General features: G+C 31.0%; 1 non-coding gene across 1 annotated transcript; it reads right to left on the bottom strand.

Moving 5' to 3' along the window:
* Positions 1-1683: 1683 nt before the first annotated feature.
* Positions 1684-1765, bottom strand: TRNAS-UGA. The gene has a single exon. It is a non-coding gene; the product is annotated as a tRNA-Ser (tRNA).
* Positions 1766-10923: the final 9158 nt, after the last annotated feature.

Genomic DNA, 10923 nt, shown 5'->3' with positions numbered 1-10923 from the left:
TTATATCATCTAGTATATAACGGATAGTGACTTGTTTGTAACAATATATTCATTGAGTGATTATATTATAACTTTTAGAGAAACAATATAACTTTAATTTCAAGTTTAGCACAACTAACTAGTAAATCTGGATTCGAATTTTAATATATGTAACTCAAAGTAAAAGAAAAACAAAAGGCTGAATACATTTTTTGGTGCCTAAAGAATTTTTCGTTAAAAATAGGTGATAAATGTTTTCTCCCTTACACTTTTAGGTCTTACCGTTAGAAAAATTCGTTAAGTGACACATGTATTGTCCAGATTTTTTAGAAATACTTTTAAATAATATTTTATTTAGAAAATCAAAAAACATAAACATGATACGTGTCACTTAACGATTTTTTTTAACGGTAAACACCTAAAAGTATAATGCAGAGAAGCTTCCTTCTATCGAGTAGACATTGCCAAGAGTTTAGATTGCGGTGTTAATTCTTTTGATTTCTATTCCCTTTTAACCCTATCCCTAAGATCATTAGGGATTTAAATACTTTCGATTAATAATATTCATGTTCAACAAGAACCCTATTCACTGAGACTTCATACAATAAAATTATGGCTTAATACATTTTTAGGTGCGTAAATTATACCTTAAATTGACTTTTGGTGTCTAAATAAATCGGATCCAATTGTTTTCTTTGTTACACTTTTACTACTCTCCTCGTCCCATAAAAATTGTCTATCGTTGACTTTTAAAAAGTCAAAATTTTTAAACTTTGACCTAATTAAATTTTATAAAATATATATTTGAAAACTACTTGATTGAAGGTTTTTAAATATATTTTTACATTTTTTTTTATCAATTATAACTTTTAAATAATAATTAGTCAAAATTTTAAAAAAAATTGACCAAAAAATTCAACAATGGACAGTTTTTATGGGACATAGGGAGTATTATATTTTCTGATTTTTTTAATAATAAAAATATTTTTAATAATAAAAAATTTCCTGATTTTTATTTTTTAATAATAAAAATATTTTTTAATAATAAAAAGAAAAAAATTCAAAAAGAAAATCAAACCCCCGCGTCGTCTCCTCTCCCTCCCATCCCCCATCTCCTGCGACGACAAAGATTGAGTTTTATTCGAAGCATGGTGAGGAACTCAATAGTGACAGATGGTGTAACGTACAACCAATTGTAAGCATCAAAATCGTTGGAAAACAACGTATGAAAACATAGAAAACGGACGACCTTTTACAGCGCTTTTCATGACTATTGGTGCATTTTCATGGTGGGTAGGGTACTGGGTTTTGGTCGCGGCGGCAAGACCGTTATGATGGTGTCAATAGTGACAACAACAAACCGACAGTGGCCGATCGGTGGTAAAATTTTGGGATTTTCTAATTATAATATTAAAAAAATTAAATATTTTTTAAATTTTATATGTGTGACATATGTCAGATAATGATAAAATTTAACGGCCGTTACGGTCTAACCACATAAAAGTGAAATATTGGAAATATTAGACACCTATTTTTAATGAAAAATTATTTAAGTACCAAAAATCAATTAGATATATATTTAAACACCTAAAATTATACAAGCAATTGAAGACTGATTCAACAAATTTCGATAAATTTTGTTAGCAAATTAGAAGGGCTTCATTAGACAAAAAGAAACTAAAAATATGAATTCAAAAAATATGACGTCGACAGCAGGGTTCGAACCTGCGCGGGCGTAGCCCAATAGATTTCAAGTCTATCTCCTTAACCACTCGGACATATCGACGTTGATGACTACACCCCAAGCATAATGTTTTATTAAAAGAAGAAAAGTTCAGCATATTATCTTGGAATTCATATATTTAAGCACACAATTACTTTTAATGTATGAATTTTGAGAATATATATAATTCAAATATTACATTAATTCATGCATTGTCCTAAAATATTAAAACTGAGATTTTGGAGGCTTGTAATAATTATAAAAGATCATCTTTTATTCAAAAGGAAGTAAAAAATTTTGACTTTTCGAAATGCCTTATATTATTATCAATTTTAAAATATTTTTTAATTTTATTAATTAAAATTAATTATAATAAATTGTTGTTAAATAAAGATTTTTGTATATATATCTGTTATATTATCTCGCTAGTTGTTGAATGACTCGAAATGATATGGTTAATAAATAGGGGTCTCCTTATGAATCATAATCATAAGAAATGAATTCAATATGTCAGATAAATTTATTAAGCGGTTTTAATGTCTAAAAAGAGTGTTATTCTCTTTTAATATTTTGAATTCAAATAGTTATGTCTGCAAGATATATGTGCGTTGTCGATGATTAAAAAAATAATGAAAGCCAGCTATCGTCTTCCTCCATGGCTTTGCCTTCGAGAGTATCCTAACATGGTATTTTCAGGTATTAGCCTTTTTTTCTGGACAACTCCATTTATGTCCGGGATTTTGTCACCGACAAGACTGAGAGATTGATGGAATTTCGGGCAGAGTGCATAACCAAAGGTAGGGGTGAGCATTCGATCGAGTCAACTTGAGTTGAGTCAAAAAAATTTGAGTTATTCGAGTTGAAGAGTCTTATTTTACAACTCGAAGCTGGTAATGAAGTACAACAAAATCAGCCCCTAAGCCAAGATCTTCCAAAATCAACGCGGGATAATCTTACGAGGACAACGTGCGAACCCTAAAAATATCTAAGGGCACGTATTATAATTTATACATTATCTTGAGTTTAAAAACTAAATTTTGATTTTGATGTTTTATTTTTCAAACTTTAACGTCGTTTCTTCTCTACATCTTCCCTCTCGATTTGATTACTTTTGCTAACAATTGTCGTCGATGTTTTTCTTTAGCCTAAGGGTCGTCAGCATTTGACCGTCTGTTCGTGAGTCAAGACTCTGGTTTGATTGAGTACCGTGACCATTGCAATTAGTCCCATGGCGCACTATTCGTGTGTTTAGGTCAGGGATTCAAATAACGCTCGGGTAACGGAATAATAGTCCCGATGGTGATTGAATTTTTTATTACGAAAAATAATGGTGTGAAATAGAATCACATCAATAGCAATGGATTGCGGTCACAATTTAACTAGTAGGTACAACAACAGACCACTATAACCGCTATTGTTCATTAGTTTAACTTTTGTGGGGGAAAATTCAAGACCATAATATCCGCAATAACATTTATTATGTTTGTAATCACGATAAATACAACATGAATAAAATACGATCACCACCGAAAATTAAATCTCTGGCTCAAATCCACCTTTGCCATGTCGTGTTTTTACAAGGATATGTCATTTAGAACCTTAAATGCTACATTGTTGTTGCAGTTTTACTTTCAATCTAATGAATAGGCGTATAGCTTCGGGTAACATCTTGTTCCTTTCTATTTTCGAAGGAATAATAAGTGTTAAATGTTATAGGTGTGTTCATTCATCTGCACTATAAGTCTATATTTTCATATTGTGTTCAGTTTGATGTACTTGTTATTGGATTACCTTGAGTGCATGATAATTCATAATTACACTATTGTGTTGTATGGTTCTGACGACAAGCATTCCTGTTTTCTTTTTTGTTATATATTACATTAGTATATCTGATTCTCGATGAATGTTGTATTGTGTATGATATGTATATTGATGTAAAATTGTGTATCGAGGGAGCCCAATACAAAAAAGTAAAACAGTCCCAATTGCCCTTTTAGAGGGTAGCATTCTCACTTAGTTTCTTGTTTTGAGTTCTTCTTTGGAGGTTAAGTCGAATTATTTCACGCATCAAAATTTATACAAATAGGATGAGAACAATATCAGCAACTGGAATTTTAAGTCCATCAAATAAGATAATAAAAAAAAACCTTAAACTCTAAACCCTAAACTATTATTATTTTGAGGTTTCGAACTAGTGCCTTCAAACCATGACAAAGCATAACCCCGGTGTTATAGAAGGAGATAAAGAATAAAATCCTTAAATTCTAAACCTTAAACTTTTATCGTTTTAGGGTTTTGAAATACTTCTAAACCGTAACAAAGCATAACTCCAGTGTAACAAAATGAGACAAAAAAAGGAGAGAAACCTTAAACTCTAAACTATTATTATTTTGGGGTTTTGAACTGCTGATTCTAAACCATAACAAAGCATAACTCCGATGTTACTGTAGGAGATAGAGAAGAAGAAAATCCTTAAACCCTAAACTCTTACCATTTTACCATTTTGAATTAGTGCTTCTAAATCATAACGAAGCACAACTCCGATGTTGCAAAGGATACAAAGAAGAAGAAAATCTTTAAACCCCTAAACCCTTAATGCAATACGATGAAAGCGTTTGTTGATGGTCATCTAAGCATCATTTTCGCATGTGTATATTCGAGTACTTCGATCACCGGCCGAACAGTTTGAACGATGAATTGGCCAAAAGGAGGATGAATGAAGTCTTAGATGACCATAAACAATCATATTCAACATTGCCTTTTTTTCATCACTAAAACGTGTTGGATCAATGATTGTAAGTCAAGGGAAAAGGTTAATATTGTAGGGTTATCTATGTGGTCCAACCCTGAAATCTTTTGCTCACGTCGTTACGCTTCTGGAAGAGTATATTCTGAGGAACAACTCTCATGAAGAAAGCATGTGCTTTCAGAATAAACTTATAGTACACTCCTATTGGTTGGTTGGTTGATAGAGGAACCAAGAGGAAGAAAGAGGGTTTTAAATACTAGGACCATGCATGTTTTGCCATCTTCTTCATGTGTCGTATGTTGAGTGACGGATATTTTTGAGGTCGAATATATATATATATATATATATATACATGAGCGTATATATTAATAATATATTTTTTTGTACGGAGTGGTTCGGATGGATACAAATAAAATTTTAGGATAGACACCAATAATAAAATGGATACCTAATATAAAAAAATTCGAATTCTAAAGTAGACTCATGTCATCCTAGACAAGCCTTGCATCTGCCACTATATGTGTTGCAAGAAGTCATTGACCATGGACACTAGAGTTGTAAATGAGTCCAGGGATAGATCAAGGGGTGTTGGCGGTATGATTGCACCCCTAGAAATTTTAAATTTTCTTATATTTTAAGTATTTTCAGTATTTTATATGGATTTTTTAATTACATAAATTCCCTATTCCTTCCCTGAATGAGTCGAATTAGAGTATCATTGAGCTCGACTCAAAACTTCGTAAATTTAAAATTGTCAAGGTCAACACAAACTCGAAGTCAAAAATGAAGCTCAAATCGAGTTAAAAAAAACTTGAACTCGAAACATTCTTGGAGTTAATTAGGTTGAAGCTCGAACTCGAGCTTGAACCTAAACATTAAGTACATAAAAACCCTCTTACTGAATCTAAAAGATAACATATAATTGTCAATATTATTAATAAATTTAATTTTAAAACTAAAGTTTTAATATATTATTTTTTCTAGTTGTTTGTGAGTTTTTCGAGTTGAGTATCAAGTAACTCGTTTCATCTTGTCAAGTAGTTGGGTTTGAGCTTGAGTCGAGTCCATTTGAATTAAATATTGACCAAACTTTAATCGAAACAAATTTAAATAACTTATAATGTCACACCCTAATTTAGGGGCTATTTTTTTTAATAATTTTAAGTATAAAATTAAAGTTTGAGGGAGATCAAATGGAGTTTAAATGTTCTATCGGTAGATCACAAAAATCGAGGTAATACATTACTACCTTATACATGCTTTATGGAACATGTTGGAATTGGTAAATAAATGGATGAATATGTTTGATCTCATCTATATAGTAAATTATTTCTAAACTCGATCCAAATACGGTAAAAAGTCGGTAATTGAATATGACTCAGATGACTCATATAAGAAATTGATAGACCAATCGGAAATAAATCTAAGTTCAATGAATTAATCAGTTAATTGCTAAATCTCAGGACTCGTAAATTTTGATTTATTTCGTTAAAGGTTAAATGTCGGAAATACTTGGATACAAAACTACGAAAATACTGGTATGTTGTAAAAGATAAAGTTTTTCTCCGAAAGTGAAAATAAACATGTTAATCGCTCATGATCTTGAGATGGTAAAACATTTAAAATTAGTAATTCCTGAACGAACACCTGGAGGCACAATTACCGAAAGTACCTTACACGTCTGAATTACTCGAAATGACAAAGTTGAATTGAATGGAAGTATTGTACGTATCTAAATTGGTAAAACGATAGGATTACTCTGGAAACTCTGAAGTGACAGGGATAAACTTGAATATTAATTGATTTAAGTACCCTAATGACCTTGACTTAAGCGAATAACTTGGATAAGTCTGGAAACACTGATGATTTTATATATTGTATTGTTCGTAAGGGTTTTTGAGCCACGAATCAAGCACGTTATCATTTCCTGATATAGTTGCAATGCAGAAATGAAATAAAGATCATTGGTATATTTGTTCGTCTCCCTAAGATCCATTCAGCAATGGTTCTGAAGATGGTCAATTCGAAAAGAGTTGTCTGTAGTAATGAGTGAATACCCTTGAAGTGCAACGATTTGACCGGTTGACAGATATCATTTTTGGGATTTGTTCAGTTCGATTTAACTCGATATTCAGATAGATAGACACAAATCGTAAATACCCTGAATCTTCGTTTCTCCATTATTAGCTCAAATCACCAAGAATTCTTCAAGAACCTAATGCTCAAAATGCATCTGATTTCCTGAATAATGGAATTACTCATGTCATATATGAAAACACAAGTAACTCAGATGCAAAGGATTCTGAATACATTTCCGATTACATAGTGCATTTGAAAAATGTTCAAATATTTTATTTTAAAATAATAAAATATACAACTTTATATTAACATTTATATATTTTTGATAAATTTGAATAAAATATATTATTTAATTAACATTTGAAATGATTCGGGCCAACATGTGGAATTAAAATGTTTGTCAAAATTTAACTTGTACCGGACTCACGAATTACAATTATGTCATCAACAAGGATTTCATGTCTTCAATTATGAGGCTGTAGAATAGTGTTATATATACAATCCAAGTCCAACAAAATATGGTGATCATATAATTATCTCAGCCAGCCAATTTAATAATGAGAAGGGTTAACTAAACAGATGATCACTTATGTTTGTGTTTCGTCCACTTTTGGTCATTGATTTCAAAATAAATAAGATATGGTCACCTTCGTTCTTATTTAATTAAGATGTGGTGACCATGAATTAATTACCGTTAAATATTTTGGTATAATCACACATTTGGTACCTGTTATTGACATATTCTCTCATATGTAGTCATACTTTTAACAAATTAAAATAAATTTAATCCTTCAATCGATTGATGCAACTATCATTGGTACCACATGTTGTGTCATATGTCATCATTAGGTTGGAAGAAAAACTTTATTTTAATTCAATTTATTTTAATTTAACAAATCAAAGCAAATTGGTGGAAAATAAATGTATTAAATTTAAATAAATTAAAATAAAGTTAGTCATCTAATCAAAATGATGACACGTGGCACGACTCCCATGGCACCAGTGACACGTGATATCATTTAATTGGAGGATTAAATTTATTTTAATTTATTAAAAGTATGACTAAATTGAGAGAATATGTAAATAATAGAAACCAAATGTGTGATTATACCAAAATTTTACATCACTTAATATGTTAACTGTTAACGACAGTTAACCCGTGGTGACCACATCTTAAATAAATAAAAACAAAAGTGATCATATCTTAATTAAAGAAAAACAAATGTGGTCATATCTTGTGTATTTTAAAATCAATGACCAAAAGTTGACAAAACAGAGACATAAGCGATCATCCGTGTAGTTAACCCTAAAAAATGGTGAACGAAACTCGTAACTAACGTTATGTTTTGTTCATGTTTTGATCATTTGTTGTTAGGTTTAACTGTTGATTCAACGAAAATAGTGATATGATATGAAATCATTCATGTGCGGACTAACTCACATCGTGTACTACCATATTAACACTAGTTAATAACGATTTTTGTTGATCAAAAAGACAAGTTGATTAATTTTGTAGGTTTAATAACTTAATCAAGAATATAAAAATTCAGAGGATCAATTAATTTTTTTTAAAAAACATACAAAAACTTTTTCTCGTCCTTAACTACAACAATATTAATCTCAAAATAATTTAGATAAAAATATAAATCCTCTAAAAAGTAGACTCCAACATTCAAACTCAAATCATATAACTTTTTTTCAATTCAAGTCATAAGTTTTGAATAGAACTAAACTTCAATAAATAGACGTCAAGGACTGCAAGCATAACAGGAGAATAAATGGCTTTGGAAGAAGAGTAATTTGTCAGGACAGGTGACAATAAATAAATAATGGACCGACATAGGTTATCTTAAATCATAAAAATTAAAAAAAAATGTATCTCCTCGAATCTTACCACCGTCATTCTTGGTGGGTAATCTGTAAAGTCATATGTAAATACTAAATTGGGTCTTAGGTATGCCCTGACCCTGGACTGGGGGAGCCACCCCTGACCTAAACTTTTTTCTATCAAAAAAAAAAAAATGTATCACCTAGTTCAACCTTGAAAGAATAATACTACACTTATATAACACGAAATAAATTACTTTAATAATTAAAGAAATAATAATTATTCTTAGAAACTATAAGTTCCGAGCACCAATGACTATAATAAAGGGAATGAGTGTTCATTATAAGATGATTAATAGTATTTAGAGTAGATATTATTTTATAATCACATTAATTTAATATAAATAATAATAATACAATTATACAAACTAAACCGCCGTTAACATTTTCACACTCAAATGGATTCCCAAGCAACTTTCTCGAATTCATACATAAGTTTTTACTTATACATAAACACGAATTAATCGTATCAATGGTTAAATGGACAGTTGTTACCTTTAAAAGTCTTAAATTCAAATATAATATTCATAAAGGTGTTAAACGTTTATAATCAAATGACTGAGTGCTTTTTAAATAAATATTATTTGAATCATTAATTATAATAAAACAAGTACAAAATACTTTTTGGGTTTAATCAGGAGTTGTAAATCTATTGATTATAGAGGTCTATTAATAATATAAAATATTTTTAATTGATAATTACTTAAAACGTCAAGGCACATGAATGCCCAAGTGTACACGCTTGCATGCTTTGCCTTTGAACCAAATCCAGTCAACAGTCAAACTGGGGTATCCCGAAAAGTAAGATCTGATTTATTGATCGATTAATTTAAATTAGATAGTGTAGATATTTATTTTAGGAACCAGGGATGGATCGAGAGAACGAATGGGACAATAGCCCTCCTACAAATTTTAAATTATCATATATTTTATATTATTTTTTTATATTTTCTATTGATAATATGTTTTCATCCCTAAAATTTTATAAGTTAATCCCCTCATACACACCTGAACTCGGAACTCAAAACTTTATTTAAATGATATCAAACTACTTACCACCTGAACCAATCCCATAGGGTAGTTCCTTTCTTTTTTTTAATAGAAATAATACCTTTCTTATATGTGCTTTCCGAATAAATAAAATGATTAAATAAAATATGCTCTATTTTCATAAATGAACAGCCGTATCTTATGTTTTATACTGCATCAAATTTAGCTTGCAGACATTATTTTAATATATATTAACTACACTTTTTTCCACTAAAAAGATAATAAATAGAGAAAATCGCCTCAGTGACCAAAAAAAGTTATAATATACGATTTTAACCAACTTTTTTTGGATTTGCCAAAATGACCAACAAAATCGCAACGCGAAATAAAAATCGCAACGCGATCCCCAGAATCGCAAATCAGTTTCCAAAATCGCAACGCGATTCTTGAAAATCGCGATGCGATAGTACAAATTCGCATTGCGATTTTCAATAATCGCAACGCGAATATGAAAATCGCAACGCGAACACATAAATCGCAACGCGTATCCGTAAATCGCAACGTGTATCCGTAAATCGCAACGCGTATGGGTAAATCGCAATGCGTATCCGTATATCGCAACGCGTATCCGTAAATCGCAACGATAATACATAAAATCGCAACGCGTATCCGTAAATCGCAACGCGATATTTAAAGCGCCATTATAATCGCTACGCGTATTTTATTTTCAAATTACAAAAAGAATATTAAGACAAAATCCCGTAATCGCAACTCATAACCTAAAACCTAAAATCACAACTCAGTCCCATCTCCATCTCTCACTCTCTACGGCGAAGAAATCCGTCCCCATCTCCGAAGATTTCCGTCCCCATCTCCGGCGAAATCCCTCACAACCATTCACGGTCAGAAATCCCTCACAATATTCAGAAATGGAAAATCAACCTCCGAGGGTTAGTTTTTTTTAATTATTTTTATTTTGAAATGTTTGCATTTTTGTAGGTTTTTCATATTGAACTGATGATAAGTTTACTGGTCATTTCAATAATAGATTAACCATTTCACTTAGATTTCATTTCGCGTTACGATTCTGTCGTTGCGATTTTCATTTCGCGTTGCTATTCTCTCGTTGCGATTTTCAAGTAGTATTTGTCTTTGTCTTTGTTCTGTCTTTTGGTTGAAGTAATGCAATCCATTCAAGTTTCATTTGCAGAAGAGTCGCAACGAGATAAATGAAAATCGCAACGAGAGAATGACTGTCGCAACGAGAGAATCGCAACGCGAAATGAAAATCGCAACGAGAGAATCGCAACGCGAAACCAAAATCGCATTGCGATTTTCATTTCGCGTTGCGATTCTCTCGTTGCGATTTTCATTTCGCGTTGCGATTCTCTCGTTGCGATTGTCATCTCGCGTTGCGATTCTCTCGTTGCGATTTTCATTTCAACCAAAAGACAAAACAGTGTTGCAAATTTAGTTTCAAGAATAAACTACTACTTTTTATGTTTATTGTTTTTGG

Source organism: Hibiscus syriacus, unplaced genomic scaffold (assembly GCF_006381635.1).
Source record: "Hibiscus syriacus cultivar Baekdansim isolate YM2019G1 unplaced genomic scaffold, ASM638163v2 tig00112249_pilon, whole genome shotgun sequence".
NCBI lineage: Eukaryota > Viridiplantae > Streptophyta > Magnoliopsida > Malvales > Malvaceae > Hibiscus > Hibiscus syriacus.
Note: the sequence above shows the minus strand (reverse complement) of the source record. Positions and strands in the feature narration are given on the sequence as shown.